We start from the raw sequence: 21,365 nt of genomic DNA, 5'->3' as shown, positions 1-21,365 counted from the left end.
CTCCTCTCCCATGTCACTCTTTGCCTCTCAGGTTAAGTCGACCCCAGCACTGCCACCCACCTTCTTGGTCATCCGGACCATGAAGCGTGTGTCAGTGGAGGCTTTTGCCACTACTTTCTTTCCTCCTCCTACACCTTTGGCTCACTCAAAGTCTGACACAGACCTTTCCATCCTTCATCTTTCAATCTCTAATACTCTGGATTTCCTTGCCTCTGTCACAAGGATTTGTTTGAAGCCCACTACAAAGTGCAACTCTTGATACGATTCCGACCTCGCCACCCTTCAGCGCAAGTGTAGGGTGGCTGAGAGAAAGAGGAGAATATTAGGCTCCTCCTCTGTCAAACTGGACTACAGCCTGCTCCATAGGAATACAGACTCTCTGTCCTTTCTAAGAAGAGAAGGTCAACCGTCTACAACGGAAGACATTACAGATGCACACTTGTATGCTGATTCACAGCCAAACTTTTTCCACAAATTTAACAAATAAACAAAAATTCTTCTTATACAAAAAAACACCAAAGTGTATGTGTCTTTATTTTTTCTCTTTTTTCTTAAGAAACACAGTTCTCAATAAGTTAACAATTCACTCATTTGAACCTTCAACAAAATTTCAGTGTTCTGTATATGTAACCTTGTGTCATCCTATACATGGTTATTCTTTCTTCATCCTAACATGTTCAACATAATGTTTAACAACACAATTCTTTAGTGACACACTAAACCAAATTCCACTTGAATACAATATAGTGTTCAAAGAAAAAGTATTTCTGATATCCTGTATCTGTTGTTCCAGTATAGCTGCCCTAATAACGGGCTTCTGGGATTTCCACTACGCGTTTCGGGCACTTAGTAAGCCCTTCTTCAGGTGGGAATATCAGATTTTTCTGTCCTCGTTCTAATATATCAATGCAATAATTCTAACAGCTATATGAAGATAGAAGTAGTCATCATATAGAAGCGGGCAGAGTAGTACCGCACAACGGTTTACGTGGCCTGAGGTTAGTGAAGTGCCAATAGTCCAAAATAATGTGTTTGTAAATATAAAAAAAAAATGTTTTTTACATAGAAAGAGAAACTAATTGAGTTTCCTATTTATATTGAATTTTTGAAGAACGAGGACAGAAAAATCTGATATAAGTTAAAGATGGGATGGGTTGTAGACTGGGATAGGACAATGTAAGGCAATATATACTATGGTTTACTATGATTCCTATTGATACTTACAGTCCACTGTAATTTAAGATTGGACCGTCAAGGGTTCTGGTCATCAGGGATCGGGTCTACAGACAGCAGGGCACATCTGGTGGAATTGGATCAGCTGGGCTGTTCTGGTCAATTGGACTGGCACCTCAGACTGGACTGGACTGATGAAGAAGAGTTCAGAAATGCTGAGGCCTTGGTTTTGCAAAGTAACCTGGATCAGGAACAAGATGGAGAATTCCGGAACAGGGCGCCACACGGAAATCAAGATGGGGCCAAGAATCAGTGTGTTGTGTGTTGTGAGGTTCCCTTTTTTATCCTGCCAAATGACATCACTCAGTTTATGGTAAAGGGCAGACTTACAACCCACACCCATAAGGCTATGATTGGTCAAAGGCACAGTTCCCGTCTTGCTCTTTGCTGCTTAGATGACAGAAAGGTTGACATGTTTTATGATCTGATTTGGAAACCTCCCGTAGTTATTGGGACCAAAATGTAACTCTCCCACAAATACATATTTATGTACTTATGCCCTCTAAGAAAATTGGATACATAAATTACATATTTCGTGGTTCACATTTGCATCCAACTCCCAGCGGGTGGGACCTGGTGTTGTCTTTCTGTTGAATTTTGGCAATTTTAATCATAAATGTTTGGCCTAACAATTCCTAATTCGGATTATATATGTGCAATCAGCCCTAGATCATGGGTGCACAATATTAGATTTGCAGCATTAACAGTTTCTGCACAATTAGTCTTTTTGCATAACTTTTGTTCCTTACGCAGTAAGAAATCCTACCAAGTCTTCAAATGGCTAGCATAAGTTCAAATTTGTATGTATGTACTTTTCACTTGTTTACTTATTCTTGCCGCCAAGTTAAATGTCATGAGGTTCTGTGGCAAAATAAGCAAATTAACTCCAAAAATCACAGGTCAGTTTTTTTTTCTTGCTTCCCAAGTGTGAGCAAATGGCCAGTCCTTTGAAGTTCAATGAGAAGCCTCCTCCTGTAGTTTGGAGCATCCTGCCCCTCCCATGGACGGATGGGTGGCCAAGCCTTCTATTGTCTTTACCTGGGGCTCAGATTAATGTCTAATGAGTTCATTGTCATGAGTATGCAATACCTCCCACAGCAATTAGCCTTTCCTGCCAGCAATGAAGTGTCGACCTTTCTGAGGCTGAGGATAGTCAGAGCAGAATTGTTATTTTTAAATAGTTACTTAACTCAAGACTGGGCTTAACTTTAAGTTTCCCCTATCTTTCATTTAAACATATAAAATGAACACAGTTTATAGGTGGATTTTTACATTAGCAATCCTTTGACATTTCTTAAAGAATTAAGCCTTTAAATAAAACATGCTTTCACAACAGGCGATTTTGCCCTTCATTCGTGAAAAAGCACATTAAATTGAGTTCTTTAAATCCGATTTTCCTCTGCAGCACATACACAATGTATTCAGCATTAGGTATTTTTTTGAGTGCTGGGATTGTTTGCAGTTTGGATACATGTACCCAGCGTTTGTTTAGAGCTCCTGTCTGCACAGCTGATTTTGTTACCTGTTGCAATTTTAGCTGCGTTTTTCCCCGTGTGGAACATGAAAACAAGGGTTCTTGGGTTGTTTTTTCATTAGATACATTGTATATAGCTGTCAGTCAATGAGGCCTGGTTCCTCTTAGACACACTGGATGATCCTGGGCATTGCAATACCCTTTTGCTCTCAATGATTCAATGGAAATGAATGGCGCTAGCACTAGATACAGAACTTTTTAAGGTTGCAAAGCTGACATTTTAAGGGCAGGTTCGGTTTTCAGCACAATTCTGCTACTTTGCTCCATGTTGAAGGTGGCAGAGCCCACTGGCATGCTCCTGCAGTGAGAATTCTGTTTTTCACCCCCCCTGACTGTGTGCAGCAGGGTGTGCAGCATTTTCTTGGTTGTGACTCAAACGCAGTTTCATGATTTTGGCGTGCACAGGAGTCAGCGCATCCATTTTGGGCTATTTCTTTCACCATTTGTGAAGTGATGCAGTGGGGCACATTGGAGTGTGTCAAAATATCCCACATGTTTAAAGGGCCCACTGTTGACTGCACACCAGTGCGCTGTTGTCCTTTGTGTGTATAGCAGAAAATAACTAAAACAATAATAAAGTACACCACTAAACATGTGTCACCTGTTTTTCACCTTCCTTTTAGAACATTCAAGACATTTTTGATCAGTCAGTCAAAATGTTATTGTGAAAAATCTAGGATAAATATAATGAAGAAACACGTATGCAATGCTATCTGCAAGCACAATGTTTTAATAGAAAGAGATACAGTGCAATTCCTTCAACTGATTTTGTTAACGTTCAGTGGAAACATTTCACGAGTCAAAGCATCCACAACATTCCCATTATAAATGGTAGAAATAAATGCGGAAAACATTTTTCCACCTAAGGTGGATAAAGTTACATCTGATTTTTGTTTTGTCTTCATAAGGTACATTAACTGAATGGAATGTTTCAGAAATCTACATATGATGTGATTACAATGTTAAACCCTACCATGAAACCATGCTTAGAACCCCTTGGTGCAGTGGCGGGATTGACTGAAAGTAGACTCCAAGGACATCCATGCATAGTGTAATATTCATTAAAATTGAACAATGTGCAATGGGAAATTAAAATATTGTGTTCTATATGAATTGGTTTGACATTAATACATATGAGAAATACATAATTTTTGTTTGAGCAATAAATACATTACCTTTTTGGAATGTATTAGGGGAAGTTACCCCATTAGAGTGACTGGGTCACTTGTCACTTCTTTGACATGCTGTTTGTTGAGATGAGTTAAGTACACCACATGGTGCACTCAAATACTTTACAATGTGAGCGTAACTGTCATAGGTAGACTCAGTCAGTTTCCTAGTCTCTCTCATTAAATAAGCTCATCGCTCCATCAGCAGCACCAGTAGTTACTAATGGAAGCAAGGAGTGCAGAGGCACTAGGTCTGAGACCAACTATTACTCTTCAGTCCGTTTCTTTTGGATAGGTACTGCTTGTTATCAATCTCCATAGCAGGGATGGCTCTGCCTCTTTGTGCAGGGTATGTGCAGGGACAGAACAATGATCTCAGGAAGCAAAGGTACTTTGAACTGTTGGAATACTTGTCCCCACATCATCAAGGGAATGGAGTACTGAGTAGGGATAATCTATGGTCAAGGTGAAGAAGATGTCGGTTTGCGTACAATTGCAGAACATTGCTGTCAGAAGCAGTGCTGGAAGGATGTAGTCCAGCACAGATTCTGCACAATTCATATGTGGGTGGCTTCTTCTTTATTGTTCAGGACTCGTCTAAAGAAGTATTTATTTATCTATTAAAAAAAAAATCACAGGGAATACAATGCATTTTTGGCACAAAAAACATGTCCAGAATTTGTCGTTGATAACAGAGCAGAAGTCATGGGTCCTTTTCAATGGGTTGAGAAAATGTGTCTTGAAGATAAGATGTTGCACTGGGGACTGGAAACATAAACCAGGGATGAGGACAGGACCGCACAGCATGACATAGGAACGGGATGGTGGGTGAAGTGCTGAATTAAGGAAGAGGAGTGACGGAAAAGTACTGTAGGTTTGTCCATGTACGGTTTGGAGGGAGCAAAACATGATGATGCAGTAGAGTAGAGTGCTAGGAAACATGTTCTTTAGAAAGAAGAGGTGCTTTGAGGTTGGGTTTAAATAGTGGTAGAGTTGTAGTACTGAGTTGGGTAATTGAGGAATCACACTCCTCAATGTGAGACGGGTGAAGACATTTGAGTCACAAAGAAAATCAGAAGTTACAAAGTCTCTTAACTCAAAGGAGGCACCCATTCAAACATTTGGCAGCCGACCAAAAAGTGCATTCTGTCACATTCCTACTTTCCATTGCATCTTCTCAGGATTGCAATGAGTTGGAATCAAGACACCATTCAAACATCTAGCCACATCGTGTTCTGACAACTGCTTGCCCTGCTCTCCAATGACTAGAGATAGACTGTTGGTGGTAAACCTGTGTTTGTGAGATATATGTTTACATGTATGACACTGTATTATGCATTTGCGCTGTGTTGACTTTACCAAAACATGTATGACCATGAAATGTATGTATTATTAATGTATATCTTCTGAATGTTAAGTGAGTCTTCAATTGATTAGATATTAATTGATTGACACACAGATCATTGTTTTGCTTATTGCTCTCCAAGGCATGAGGAGATCAAGATCTTATATAACAAGGTTTTTATGTCACATCTAATTCTGCAGTTTGCAATGTTTGGATACTGGATTTACACACAGGCTCCCTGTTAGGAAAGGGGGTGTACCCCAAACGAATTGAATACATTGGCTGTCAAAAACCGGTGGTGTCCACAAAGCCATACATGTGAGGAGATTAGGTTGCCTTTAAGGCACTCTGTAACTCATCTGTGTGGCACAATCAAAACTGCTTCCCCAATGACTACCAGCCAAGAAAACAAACTTGCCTCACACAAGGGGTGATGCTCAGGATTGTTGGTCTAATACCTGTTGAAAAACAAACAACCATGTTTCTTCTTCTGTTTTTTAAAAGTATTTTTATCCTACCAAAAATAATCAAAATACAGTACAACATAGGAGAACCCGGGGTATACCGAAAAGACAATAATAGCCTCAAGCACTGCCCCTTAGGTCTCAGATACAAACACACGCTTTAGCGGTTGCACATTCAGAAACGAGTGGTTTGCCCCAGCTTCTGTAATATGGCTCTGTTGCCTATAAATACATACACAGCATGATGCAGGCATGCAGTGGAGTCAGGCTGCAGATGTGAGCATTTGGGAGAATTGGCTACACACCAAATCTCCAGAAAGTGTTGGATTATCAATGCCACGCCCATCTAATTTTAATAATAATCAAAGCCATACTCTGAAGACTTTTCTGGCATTTGTGAGAACATGCTTATTGTTCAGATTCTTTGTGCTAAAACCCTGAACTATTAAAAGTGTTGCAGCTCAACTATTGTGAATTTGTAGTGTTTCCTCATGATATTTTTTTTTCTCTTACCATGATGCATGTATTGTCCCATAGTGGCATGGTTCGTAATCATTTGCTAACAGTATTTAGTTTCTTGCAAAATGGTGAAAATATATCATTAAACACAAATACCTTGTCTGTGTACTGTCCATAAACCTGATCCTGTGACTCTATCAACTCAGAAATGAAATCACATCTGGGAAAACAAGGCAGTTGATGCAAATGAACCTCTTAATGTGTTCTTTGTTGATACAGCTTCAATGTAATTAAAAGAAACTATGCTTCTTTATTCCGCAGGAGCTTCTTGTAAACTTTAGCTCTATGGCTCCCGAGTGAATAACATGTTTTAGGAATTAATTTCCAATTAACTCTGTCAACCCACTTTATAGTCAATCAAACAATTGCAGCTTTACATTCACTTGAACAGGTGGATTTAGCAAACATGTTGCAGCTGCCGAAGTCTGGATGAATAGGTCATGTACTGACTCTCAGTCTGTTATCGGGAATAAATAACCTAAACTCTCTTCTTTGATTAATGCATATTTGGTAGTGTATGGAACACAAATTAAAACAGCCCTACAATGTAGATAAACAAAGACAGTACAAGGAATTGCATTGGAAGTGCCTACATGAGCATTCCACCTTCAAGACGGCCAGCATCACATACAAGGCAGCGACTTACCAGACAAAACATTCATAAAATCCCATGCCAGAGGGATAGTATACACACATGCCCTGCTGCCTCAGTATCCTGAATTGCCGCCCCTGCTCTTCCGGTCACAGGTGTTCTATTTGACAGCAGCTAGAGACAGCCAAGCCCCCACAGAGGATGCATTTAAATCTACATCTCTCATCAAAATGTTATCTGATTATAATAAACTCCACACCTGTTGGCAGGGTAATTTAAAAATATAAGTCATACGTATTTTGGCATGGCAGTTGGGAATTTGCCTAATTATTAGAGTCGCAACATGTTTGTAGCATACAACTGTTATCCCAATGAGCTCAAAAAGCTATGCAAGAGTTTTCATGGATTTCAGGCACTTGCCTGTCTACATTCCAGTGAATGAGACACAGGTCAAGATGCATGCCTCATCTGACTCGCTTGGAGGGAAGAGAACATCATCCATGCCAAGCCTGCAATCTCCCAGAAGGTGACACTGTTTGATGCCTACATTAAAGTGCCAATTACCTAACAGTGCCCTACCTTGCACTGAGTGCTGCACACCAGAGTAGACAGGTTCTGAAGACTGGGAAAGGGTTGGAGTTAGGATGGCCAAGAGGACAAGTGGGATGGAAGAATTTCCGACAATTTCCTGGAGAAAAAGGTATGCATTTGAGCTAATTTGCATACCCACAATGTCTTGCTGTTGTGGCTCATAACTGGTGGTGAACTTCCAGCAATGACTACTAGGTGGCATTGTGTGGCTACTAGGGGGCATTGTGGATAATGTGTGACTTGGCTCAAATGGACTTTCCTATATATATATATATATATATATATATATATATATATATATATATATATATATATATTACATGGCCACGGTAGTGGCCATGTAGTTATGGTTAAGTTGCTGTTGCCATAGGAAGAGCACTTTTTGGGTGGCTTATAACTTCGCTCTCCCTGGACGGATCCTCACCAAACTTTGCAAGTAGTTGGGTCACTCTGAATCTTTTTGCAAAGTTTGGTGAGGATTCGTCCAGGGGGGGAAAAGTTATAGGGGGAGTCCCAAAACTTTTTTTTTTCCCATAGACTGAATGGGAAAAAACTTTGCGCACGGCTACAGCCCGAACCGCTGGACGGATGTACACCAAATTTGCGGCAGGAGCGGCGGCCTGGTCACAAAAGCGTGCTTTTGTAAATTTGGTGTAAATCTGTCCAGTAGTTTTTTTAAAAATGACCAAAATGTAAGGCAAGGAAATTAGTGATATCTGCGTTCGCTTCGTGGACGGACTTCCCTGTTCACTCCGCGGACAACACCCCGATTGGCCCATGGGCTTGCGTCATGTCCGCGGACATGCGAAGTGTTCGCTGATTGGACGGCGAGGGGCGTGGAGCGCGTCAGATTTTCTGTGGCGCCCGCCATCTTGTATTCGCAGTCGACCGCGTACAGCGCAGTAAAACGTGGATAAAAAATTGTATTTAGTGCCGTGTGTTGGTGTGTAAGAGTGTTTGGGGAGGGTTGGGGAGTATGAGATAGGTTCAATGCTTTGTTTTTTTATGTGCTAGACCTTTTTGTTGCGTTCGATTTGTCCGCGGAGAACACGGCTGTTCTGACATTTTGTAAATAAACTAAATGGTGGGGTGTTTAACGGAGTATGTGTCATTTTTGTTCGCAAGGAAGGTAAAAATGAGTTATAAACACTCGCGGTGTACTTAATTGTTCGTAAATACACAAACTGGGGGTGTCCTCAGGACGCTGTCCGTATTGTAATCTGTCTAGTTGAATGTGTTCTAAGAACACTCGCAGTGTCCCGAAATGGTTGCAATTACACAAAATGGGGTTGTTCTGAGAACGTTGTTTGTATTGTTCGTTGTCAGGGTGAAAGTGTTTTAAGAGCACTCCTTTTGTTCGCTAATAGTACAATTTCCTAGGGGCGTCAACCGACTTTTTGTCCACTAAAGAAACAATAAATCCGGCTGGTGTGCATCGACATTATGTGATAATCCTATGACTGGCGCTATTGACCTGGCTGACTTGTTTTTGCGACACTAAATCATAACTCCCGCCCCTAAGCCTGATATTATCAAAGCATTCATATTCCCCGCCTTTCTCCGTGACGTTACAGGGTGCGTAATGAAACGTGCCCAGTCGTCTCCAGTACTACGCGACTTTACACAGAACCCGGAAGACAACACACATTATGTCACAACACAGCGCGCCACAATTCAGAATATGAAACTGTGATTTAAAAGCAAAGAGCAAGATTGTAAATGTTGTAAAGTACATTTATTTGACATCAAATGTTTATAGAATATTCAGCAATTTGCATTTGTCTTTGTTGTCGATCCGCAAAAGTTCATGTTGAGACACGCGATGTTCCTTTGCGGTACAGAGAGTGTTAGATCAGGTTACAACTCAGTGCGCCACAATTCGGAATATGAAACTGTGGTTTAAAAGTAAACAGCAGGATTGTACATTTGGTAAAGTACATTTATTTCACATGAAATGTTTTGTGAATATTCAGCTATTTGCTATTGTCTCTGCTGTCGATCAGCAAAAGTTTATTTGGAGCCACGCGTTGTTCCTTTGCGGTAGATAGGCTGTTGGTTTATGATAAAAGCAGTAAATGGTCTCTCTGATAATCGGAAGGTTGCTCCAACAACGAGCCATTAGACCACCGTATTGGTTGGTATGTTGTTTGTAGCCGCTAGTACTGCGTAAGGGCATATTGGTCCTTGGCGATTGTCCCATAAAATGGTGAGGGTCATGAAGTTGCATATTTGGACTTGCACCTGGCAGTTGAAGACCCCATCCGCTGGAGTCTGTAAATCGTGACATAGACAAAACGGGGCCACGTACCTGTTTTAAAAAACATAAATTAGTCTCACCAGCCGATCTTCATTAAAAATCATAATTTTATTTATTAGGGCGTGAAACTATTTGCTATCGAAGATAGTGCAACAGAGTATGTTAATAATAAAATAATAATATTTTCCCATTCATATAGCGCTAAGAACTGTGAGGTATGTAAGCAGTGCTTATTATTAACCACAGTGTGTGGTGCTCATTTATCGACCACGGAAGGATGAAAGGCTGAGTTTCTCCTTGCCGGGATTCAAACTTGCGTTAGCAAGCTGTGCACGGATGTCAAAGCGAGCACTGTACTCGCTGTGCCACTTGACAGGCTACAGTGAAGTGGCACAGCGAGTAGAGCGCTTGACCGCCTATAGACCGGTTAAATTATTTATATTAACCCACTCTGTGTTGTCTGCCTTTTTCAGAGCCCTCTAAACGACAGGGGATCAATTTGGCGGTGATAGTGCGCGGTAGAAAACATTATGCCACTTTCAACTAACAAGTTCAACTTCAGCGGTCTTTAATGCTACGCTATTGTAATTATATTTGGTATAAAGTAATCTAAAGGGTTACTTACAGTACAATTGCAATTTCCATTGTCTACGAGTGGTGCAGTCCCAAAATACGACTCCGCGTGTGCCAACGATCTTTCGCATAGTGATATAATATGTTAAAGTGGTTTCGTTTCAGAAATTTCATCTTTATCTTCTCTTACGTTTTAGCAACACTCCTTCAAGAGGAGTCTTTCATCACAATCTCTGTCTGTCAAGGTCAAAACACAATACAACCTTATAGTCTGCTTCGTGAGCCTCTCCGGGGCCCGAGAAAAAAATGGAAGCAGCTGACCTTCACTGTGAACGAGCATAAATTCTTACTTTGCAACATTCTGTGTAAAGCCATCTGTAGAAGTTGGTTTTTGCACGCCATGTTTGTATATTGTTTGCGTGATATTAAAAAAAGTTTGTTTAAAGGACGTTATGGTTCTAAGTACAGCCGAAAGACCCCTGAAAATAGCAAGTTATGGTAAGCTATGAAAAATAATTCACGCCAACACCATGCACTGCTAAGACTAACACCCAGGACATCAAAGATGACATCGCAAATGTCATTGATGAAATCACTGATGACATCACATGTGTATGTACTTTTCATGGAATTTGTGTACTAGGGATTTTTATTATAATGTTCTGAAAAAAGTGTCAAGGATATTGCAATAAATATCATACAGTTATTAGTGCTTTGAACGATGCATTTATATCAATAAATAGCATTGTATTATGGGATTCTATGTAGTATACTGAGCTACTAATGGAGAAAGATAGCATTGTGTGCAGAGTACAAGATAAAAGTATAATATTTGTAATGTTAATATGTAGAATAATGAAATGATAATTGTCCTGAAATGTTCGAAAATTCACAAAATGGCGGTGTTCTGAGGACGTTATTCGTATTGTGTGATTGCTTAGCTGTATGCAATGAGGGAATGGTACAGAGAGTAAAGTGGACGCCGTCCGCGGACACCGCGGCTGTTCGTGGACAACACGGATCAGCCAATCAGATGTCGAGGTTGTGGATTTGTGTTGAAAGAGACTGTGTGTGGTGAAGATGGCAGAAGTAGAGAAAGTCAGGGTGTTGGTGCTCGGAGATATGTTTGTGCATGGTTTACAGCAGTACGCTGAATGCAGGCATGTTGCAAAGAATTGTACAAGTTTGTGCGGATATGGCCACGATGAACAGTCCGCATGTGGTAGTTTTGCACTATGGTGCTTTCCATTTGGGCAACATCAGTGCCCCTACTTTGTTGGCTGATTTGGAACGCTTGTTTCAAGCCGTAGTGACGATCTTTCCAAATTCAAAAGTAATTTTTTCTGGATTACTACCTACGGCAATATGGGACAATAGTTCAGTTTTTTGTCCTCAGCAAAACATTGCTAGGTGTGTCAACAACCGAGGCATGTGTGTATTCATGCTTAGAGCTGGTATGTTCTTCTGTAACAATGAAAATATTGATGCCAGTAATGCTGTTAATTTTAAAGAAGATGGCATTTGTTTATCTTTTACCGGAAATGCCTTTTCATTTTGGAATGTAAGGGTTGCTTTGGAGAAGGTTATGTGAAGATTTTAGGAGCAAAGTAAGAAAAAAAAACAAGAAAAAAAATATAAAATAACAGGTGTCTGTCAAGCATCAGTAAAAAAAAAAAAAAAACGGCTCTTTTCAGAGCCAACTTCAAAGGGGAAATGGGGCACACTATTTAAATTTACATTCACCACGCTCAGATTTTCGATGTGTCCGCGGACATGGTGGTAGTCCGCGGACATGAAAATCACTACGAGGGGGTTAGTATGTTCTATGTTACATGTCAGGGATATTATGGTTAAGTTGTGCTACTAAAAACCTATGCAATTCAGTGAAAAAACTTTGTTAAAGGGACCTTATGGTTCCAAGTAAAACCGAAAAACCCTTCAAATTCGCCAGTTATGGTAACATAAGCAACCATAACTCACGCCACCGTGCACTGCTAACACTAATACCCAGGACATCAAAGATGACATCATAAATGTCAGTGATGACATAACTGATGACATCACATGGCTGGCTCTCCCTTTTTATCCTTTACTGACATATCGAAGCCACATAGTTTTCTACAGTAACAGTCAGGAAGTAAAAATTGAAAAGGTACTATATTTGTAGACTTGGCGTCCTGTCACATCATACATGAAACATGCACATAGCGGAAGATACAGGCTTGAAAGAGAGCAATCCTTTCTGTGCATGAAGATAATCATTATGGTTATCAGCACTTTGTCATAGTTTTATTTTTATTACTCTACCTTCCCTCTATATGCTCATATTTGTATACATTATACTCACTCTCCATAGAGTGAATGGGAAAAAAAATGTGCTCGCATCTACAGCCCAAACCGCTGGACGGATTTCCACCAAATTTGGACCAGGAGCAGCAGCTTGGTCCCGAAAGCGTGCTTTTGCAAATTTGGTGAAAATTCATCCAGTAGTTTTTTTTTTAAAATGACCAAAAAGTAGGTAAAAAAAAAATTAGTGATATCTGTGTTCGGTTTGCGGATACACCTCCCTGTTCGCTCCGCGGAAAGTGTTCCGATTGGCCAATCGTCTTGCGTGATGTTCGCGGACATGCAAAGTGTTCGCTGATTGGACGGCGTGGAGCGTGAAGCGCGTCAGATTTTTCGGTAGCGCCCGCCATATTGGATTCGAGGACGTCCCCGGACAGTGCGGTGAAACTTTGTTCAAAATGTGTATTTTGTAGAGTGTGTTGGTGTGTAGGAGTGTTTGGGGAGGGTGGGAGTGTGTGAGATAGGATGAAAGTTGTGTTTTTTATGGGTTAGACATTCTTTGTGTGTTCGATTTGTTTGCGGACATCACAGGTGTTCTGAGATTTTTTAAATAAACTGACTAGGGGGTGTTCTAAGGAGTCAATATGTGTCCGTTTTGTTCGCAAGCAAAGTGAAACTGTTCTAAGAACACTCGCGGTGTCCAGGGAGTGTTCGTAGGTGGTGTCCTGAGGACGCTGTCCGTATTGTTCTCTGTCAAGTTGAATGTGTTCTAAGAACACGCGCGGTGTCCTGAAATGTTCGCAAATAAACAAAATGGGGGTGTTCTGAAGACGCTTCCAAGGACACTCGCGGTGTCCGGGGAGTGTTCGTAGGGGGTGTCCTGAGGACGCTGTCCGTATTGTTCTCTGTCAAGTTGAGTCTGTCCTAAGAACACTCGCGGTGTCCTGAAATGTTCGCAAATAAACAAAATGGGGGTGTTCTGAAGACGCTTCTAAGAACACTCGCGGTGTCCGGGGAGTGTTCGTAAGGGGTGTCCTGAGGACGCTGTCCGTATTGTTCTTTGTCAAGTTGAATGTGTCCTAAGAACGCTCGCGGTGTCCTGAAATGTTCGCAAATAAACAAGATGGTGGTATTCTGAAGACGCTTCTAAGAACACTCCCGGTGTCCGGGGAGTGTTCGTAGGGGGTGTCCTGAGGACGCTGTCCGTATTGTTCTTTGTCAAGATGAATGTGTCCTAAGAACACTCGCGGTGTCCTGAAATGTTCGCAAATAAACAAGATGGGGGTGTTCTGAAGACATTTTTGAGAACACTCCCGGTGTCCTGGAATGTTCGTAGGGGGTGTCCTGAGGACGCTGTCTGTATTGTTCTCTGTCAAGTTGAATGTGTCCTAAGAACACTCGCGGTGTCCTGAAATGTTCGCAAAGAAACAAGATGGGGGTGTTCTGAAGACGTTTTTGAGAACACTCCCGGTGTCCTTGTTATGTTCGCAAGGCGTGTCCTTAGGACGCTGTCCGTATTGTTCGTTGTTAAGTTGAAAGTGTTCTAAGAACTATCGCGTTGTTCTGAAATATTCGAAGGGGGTGTCCTGAAAACGGTGTCCGTATTGTTCGCTGGCAAGTTCAAAGTGTTCTAAGAACACTCACATTGTTCGCGGACATTAAAAGTTTCCCATAGATCATAGTTGAAATGTGGCACCCAAGACTCTATGCCCTGGCAACAACCACCGCAGCATATCACATTCATATTTGTTGTAAACTTTGGGTGAAAAACAAATGTATAAGGAACAAAGGTATTAGATACTATGGATGTGATGTGCTGCTATGGTTGTCCTTCTTATTGTATACTTACTGTTTGGTCTAGTAATGGGAGACCATGTGTCTTCTTCATTTCTGTGATAAAAGAAAATAGCATGTTAGTATTAGTATTTTGTAATGATTTATTACATTGTATAAGCAATATACTTTTATTTTTTTTCGACCCTCATATTTAGTAGAGTACAAATCAGAGTACTGTGCAATTTGCTCAGTTTCTGTATTTGTTGCTAAATTCATTGGGTCTGTGGGAGAAAAAAAATCCATGTTGGATTTAAAAAAAAAAACCTTTTTCTGTTATGCTACAGTTTGTTTGTTTGTTTTCAGTGTTCACTTGTTGTTTCTGGCTAATGCTTTATACTTTGCTTTGTTGTATTTTTTTTGGAACAGTAACAGATTCTTCATTTGTTTTGATATTATAAAATTTTGGAGCAGTTAGATACCAATTGGCGTATTCTAACTGTCTATTTTTTAATATATTTTAGTGGTTTTCATTTACCTATTTGGATATTGTTAAATTTTGGGACAGTTAGATACCAATTGGCGTATTCTAACTGTGTATTTTTGGCCTAATTTAGTGGTATTCATTTATCTGATTAGTTGTTGTAGAATCTTTGAGCTGTTAGATAGCTTTTGGAGTATTCTAACAGTTTATATTATTTTAACACACATTTATAATTTTGGGACAGTTAGATACTAATTGGCGTTTTCTAACTGTGTATTTTTTGGTCTAATTTAGTGGTATTCATTTATCTGATTAGTTGTTGTAAAATCTTTGAGCAGTTAGATAGCTTTTGGAGTAGTCTAACAGTTTATATTTTTGTAACACAAATTTACTTAAAGGTTTAAATACAGTTTATTTATCAAATTTTGGTTTTAAGAACATCAAATAAGAGTTTGTAAGATTTGCTGGTAATCTCTGCTTTAGAGTAATGGTACTATCATTACATTCAAACCATCCACATTTCTTTTTTATGTATGCAGTGTAGTGCCCTGAATTGGTTGTGGCTCCTGCGTGGTAGATTATACCTATTGCTGTGAAGGTTTTCTTACCAAGTGATATTTGACCATGTGTGAATCCAGTCAGCTTGCAGTTGTTTTTGGTACCATCTGCATTGTAATGTAGAAGCATTAGTATTACGTATTTACTATGTGTTTGTATTACTAACGTGGAGCGATTATCTGAATTGCAGGTAGAGCATAATCTACCATGGTTTGCATTTTGTACAAGTTGCTGAAATGGAATGGATTCACAATTTGGTATTGATATATATATGAAGCGTTCATTGGGGATTTCTTCTTGTGTCACATTGTTGCAGAGAGTGCATGTATGTTTCCACATGTATGAAATCTGAAAGATTTCATTTATAGGTATGTTTTTGTTTTCCAGTACTTGTAGTAAGTACATTAGAAATTCTTGTGGATCTTCCTGTGAGTTTATTGTGAATTTCACCATTCCAGCACAGTAGTCCAATTGTCGTCTTATTCCAAAAACACTATATGTGTTGTCAGGATTGTTTGCTGCATTTCTGTGAAGTACTAACATTTGCAAACACAATGGGTCTGTACTGTGTGAGTAAATGTTGTCAACAATTGGTGGTAATTGAAATAGAATATCCATTGCTACATTTGCATAGCAACTTACACCAACTATATTTGAGAATTTAAATGGTCCAGGTAGTTCTGTATCTAACTGCTTTTTTTGGAGTTTGTCTTCCTTCTTTAAAGAAGTACCTGGTTTACTTTCTCTAATTGATTCTTTTTTGTTTGTGGTACTTGATGAAGTATTAGTTTCCTTTACTCTCTTTGGAGGATTTGCAGTGACGTCCTGTTGCATTTCAGTTTGATTTAGTTTTCTTTTACAACGTTTTAGTTTTTGTGGAACAGAATATGTGTTTAGATGGGGAGTGTATAGTGAGCGAAGTCTATTATATTCTAAAATGCAAGGAATATCAGCGTTTACTTTACTTGCATCAAAGTTGATTAGAAATAGACCGTCAAGTGTACGTAAGTGTGATAGTGCTACGGAGCTCATGCCTTATTTAAAGACTGTGTTACCAATATCTATCATTGCTTTGTCTAGGGTAAGACGTTGTGATTTATGAATTGTGACTGCGTATGCAAGAGTTAGAGAAAATTGTTCTCTGCGTACATACATATCTTTGAAAAGAAGGAATCTAGCTGTTGAGCGTCCTATCCGTTTTACTTCTGAAAGTTTGTCAAAGAGTATATTGACAAACTGAATTTTGTTGTCACGTGGGTATGTTTGAAAGCCAACAACTGTACCCAGTGCTCCATTAACTAGTCCTTGGTCCATGTCAAGGTTACGTTTAAGCATTACTCTGCAATTTAAGGATAATTTTAACATCTTTTCTAAGCCTGCTGTGTTTGAGATTGATTTTTCTAAATTATTTAGTCTTGTTGTGGCTTGGTCACACATGGGTAGTGTCATACCATGTACATCTAGTTTGTCTGTGGCGCTAATTTCCATTATTGGTTGCATTTCTTTACTTAGCATGATTTCATTGAATTTGAAACAGCTTGCAAGAGTTGGCATTAAGGCCGTACAATTGACATTTTTGTGGGCTAATTGTTCCATAACATCTGTAGCACATGCATTATCGCCATAAAGTGCATTAATGTGCCGGGTTTTCAATTTTGCTTCTGCTTCTTTAGAAAGTATACCAACTCTCAAACTTTTTAAAATGTTGGCATAAGTTAGATCTGCAGATTGGCGCATGTTTTCTGTTAATTCTCGGTATTGGAAATGTTGCCAAAGGTTGACATTTCCAATGCTGCCAACAGTTTTACGGCAGAGTTTGTGCCCTAATGTTTTAAAAATAGGTTCACCTTTTACTGGTGTTAATTGAAGCAGATCTCCAAAAACAATAATGTGTTTTCCTGCAAAGAGCTCTTCATAGTCTGTTTTGAGTACTTCTTGTAATCTGAAGTGAATCAAAGCTAACATCAGGTTGCAGACCATGCTCACTTCATCTATTAGTAGCATTTTCATTTGTTTCAATACTCTGCGTAATTCCATTGCAGCTTCTGCAGAAAGTTTGTAATAGTCTAATTTGTTCTGGTGTTCTACTGGTAATAGTAGTAATCGGTGTAATGTAACACCACCTATGTTGTAGGCAGCTGTGGGGGCAGGGACAACAGCTGACAGTTTGTTGTTTGTCAATTGTTGAAGGAACTTACTAATGATTTTGATTAGGAATGTTTTGCCAGAACCAGCTTCACCACTGACGTACAGTAGTATAGGTTTATAATTATGGCAGGAACATTCTTTATTTTCATTTTTTACACCATGTGCAATTTGTTTTGTTACTTCTTGAAAAATGCTACTTTGCACATTGTTTAGTTTTGATTGTAGTATAGTTAAGTCTTCCTTATCTTCATACTGACACATGGTGTTTTCTACTTCTATCATAGCTAATTCTGCCTCATTTGTTATTAGTGGTTCTCCCAGTGGTTCTTGGCTTCCTGTTACAGAAGGTTGACTACTGTCAGGAGTATCCTTATCTAGTTGAGCTTGGAGTTCTTCTTCATGTTGCTGTTCATTGTGCAACATTGTTTTGTACTGTGTAAAGTTTACATCAGTTATAGTGCTTTCATTTGCTTTGAAAGCATCCTCATATGAGTCATAGTTATCTAGTAATTGTTCTTCTTTTCTCCATGGTTTGAAGAGTTGTAGCAGGGACATGTAATATACTTCTTTATGTTGAGGAGTCTACAATGACAATTTGATATGATTAATTAAATTTGGTTTAGTGAGTTTAACTAAGCTGCCTTCACAGTCTGTCACTCTATATTTACCTTTTTTTTCATCGGGTTTCATATTATTTTTGTATGTGTAGTTTTGGGCTATTTGGTATAGACACATGTTTTCCAAAGTATTACTTCTGTTTGGGTAGTATGTGTCCAATAAATTGTTTTTTAAAATATCTTGGCTGTTGGGATCATGTTTGGCTATTGTTTCTATATCTTCATATGATTTTAGAACTCTTTTTCTAGATTTAGCTGGACCAAGACTTAGCCATACTATATTTTCAGATTTACCATACAATGAAGTATCAGTTAAACGATGAACTGCTTCATATGATCCACATTCTCTATGGGTGAGCATTTTTATGCCCAAGCTGTATAATTTCTGAGATACTGTTTTATCTGATGACAGGTCATTCCAGAGGTCTTGGAGCTCTGTCTTTTCTGCTTTAGTTAAGTATGCTGTGACATATCGTGCAACTGCAGTAGAATTGTCTGCAATGTACTGCACATCTATGTTTGCTTTCCATAAGTGGACAATGATTGCATTATAATCATTGATATATTTTTCTTCTTCTTTTCTTTTTATGTAATATGTATTTTTAGGTGACTTTCCTTTAACAGTATGTCTAACTGAAGACATGAGGTTGTTTACTTGACCTGTATTTGTAACTGGTCTAGGGAAACCAAATCGGCATTTGGTGTGGTATTTGCCTTTGTTTTTGTATTTGCGATGACAATATTTTCCACATTTGTGTCTTTTAAATTGTAAAATTTGTGCACAAAGATCACTATTTGTGGCTTCTGATGGAATTTGACAAGTGTCATTTTTTTCAATAAACTGTAAAACAGTGCCATCACTGTCTTGACCAAATTTAGGAGCATCTTTAATCCATAAAAGCATGTGGATATGTGGTGCTCCTCTGGCTTGGTATTCTTTTCTCCAAAAGAAGTGTTGCACTTCTCCAATGGGAGGAACAGTTTTATTACAAATAAAATGTAGCAAAGCAATGAAACGATGGTGAAAATATCTTGAAACATTAACAGGATCCAAAGAACAAAGTTCTCCAGGTGTTAGAATATCTATGTTTGTTTTGTTTTTATTTGATATGCGTAGGAAATCATGTAAATCTTCCCATGCATATTCTGCACAACTTAATGTAACAAACCAAGTGGGTGGGCCAAAGTTTCTGATCATACAACGTACATCTCCATGACGTCGAAACCAGTACTCTTTAGTACCACGCATATTTGCTAATAGATTTGTAATATTTGATTGTAAAACCTCATCCTTTTGTTGCACTTTCTCTAATAATTGTGTAGCTGTCATATTTTGAAAGTGTGATCCTGATTTTAATATGTGTGCAACTCCGTAACATAAAGTTGCTAGTTCACTTTCAAAGAGTAGGTGGAATATGTATTCCCAGATTTAGACAAAATGTGGATCTTCAGAATACATCCGTAATGAGCGGTATTCTGAAGCTGATATTTGAATAGGTCTATCATCATATCTTCCTCCTTTGCCAGTTGGAAAGAGTAGAGGAAAAGCACGTGCTTCTATACTTTTTTCCCATATACTGATTGGCGATCCTTTTGTTTGACGCATTTGGTAAGTTTCCAGTACATCTTGTACGGTGTCATTACAGTGCAAAGGATGAATTGTATACTGCTCTAAAGTATTTGATATTTTAGCAGGATCTAGTAGCTCAAATTGACCAGCTTCTTGTGTTTCTTGAATTATTTCAGTTGTATCTTTAAAGTTTTCTTCAATATTAATTTGTTTGTAATATTCATTATTCTCTTTAAGATATTGGAAGGCTTGTCTAACTTTATATAAATCTACCAGCTGTTGCCATATTTTTTTGTCTTTTGTAGGTACTCCATTTACTAATATAATTAAAGATTGCTGCATTGGACGTTGCACTCCTAGAGTATGGACATTTTCTTTTAGATTTAATGGTAAATAAACTACTTTTCCACGAATGCCTTTTACCAATTCAGAGGGAGGTAATTTTGCTGTTTTTGGTTGAAGGCGTATTATTGCTTGAAATGGGTGTACTGTTTGAATTATGATGCTCTCATATAAATTAAGTTGTTGTAGAGGTTTTGGTACTGGGTATAATTCCAAATTATTTGTGATAGAACGTGAAGGAGTTTGGTTGTTGTCAAGTTTTGTAGTGCAATAACTGCAAAGTATTAAGGGCTCAGTTATTTCATATTTGTTTTCTGCTAGAAGGTAGAGAGCTAATTCAAGCCATTTAGAATCTTCAATGTCTTCTATTTTGTATGATAGGTCCACAGTTTTTGTGTTACTTTTATAAAAAATTCTACGGCAACATACACATACATGGTTTGGTACTTTAGCTGATGTACTTTTAAATTTTAGTATTTCTTTTTTGTATGTGTTTAGCAAAAGGTTGCCATGTGTAGAATTGTTGCTTAATTGGTTTAAAGCTATTTCATTCTGTAAATGGCTTTCACTTCCAAAATATTTTTTCTGGATATAGTGAATTTCTTCAAGTAGGTCTTTTGCTGTACCATGTAGAAGGATGTTATTTAACTTTGCTAGAGCTAAAGCAGGACTTTTAGCATAATACAGTTTATAGACTAGATTTCTTATAGTTGAATGATGTGTTGATATCCTTTTGATATCATGGAAAGTGGTTTTACAAGTAGGTCCTGTAATGCAGGCCAATGAATGTCCTTATAGTCCTGTGTACTTGCGCACTGGACAGGTATCTATATTTTGCAGTAATTTAATTTTGATTTTGTCTTTGCTTTTTACATATTTATTGAGGAATTGGTGTAAAGATTTGAAACATCGTTTGGGAATGTTACACATTGACGTGCATGGCCATTTGTACACTAGACGTTCTGATTCAGTTGAATGGAGGGGTAATTCTAAGTTTTCAGGGCATATTTTTGTAAGGAGTACTTCTTGTTCCATTATGGTATTATTCACTTTTTCATAACCTCGACCACTGCTATTTACGGCAATTGTATTTGTTTGCTTTTGTTTGTACGCTTCTTCATTAAAATATGGTTCTGTGCTCGTAGTGTGATTCCATTCACCTCCGCAGATACTTAAGAAGTTCTTTCTGTTGACATTTCGCTTATTGAGAAGTCTTTTTTGTAATTTAGTTATTAGTTTTGTTAGTGGTTTCATTTTGTTTAACAGTAAAATAAATACATTTCTTTTGAGAAGAATTGCACTGTCCATCA

General features: G+C 38.7%; 1 protein-coding gene across 1 annotated transcript in view; it reads right to left on the bottom strand.

Moving 5' to 3' along the window:
• TRABD2B (TraB domain containing 2B) overlaps positions 1 to 21,365 on the bottom strand; it is a 1,121,778-nt gene that overhangs the window by 179,621 nt on the left and 920,792 nt on the right. The window lies entirely within an intron of this gene.

The sequence above is a fragment of the Ambystoma mexicanum genome, chromosome 1q (assembly GCF_040938575.1).
Source record: "Ambystoma mexicanum isolate Mex_15411 chromosome 1q, UKY_AmexF1_1, whole genome shotgun sequence".
NCBI classification, from domain to species: domain Eukaryota; kingdom Metazoa; phylum Chordata; class Amphibia; order Caudata; family Ambystomatidae; genus Ambystoma; species Ambystoma mexicanum.
The sequence above is the reverse complement of the archived record's forward strand: the minus strand, read 5'-3'. Positions and strand labels throughout refer to the sequence as shown.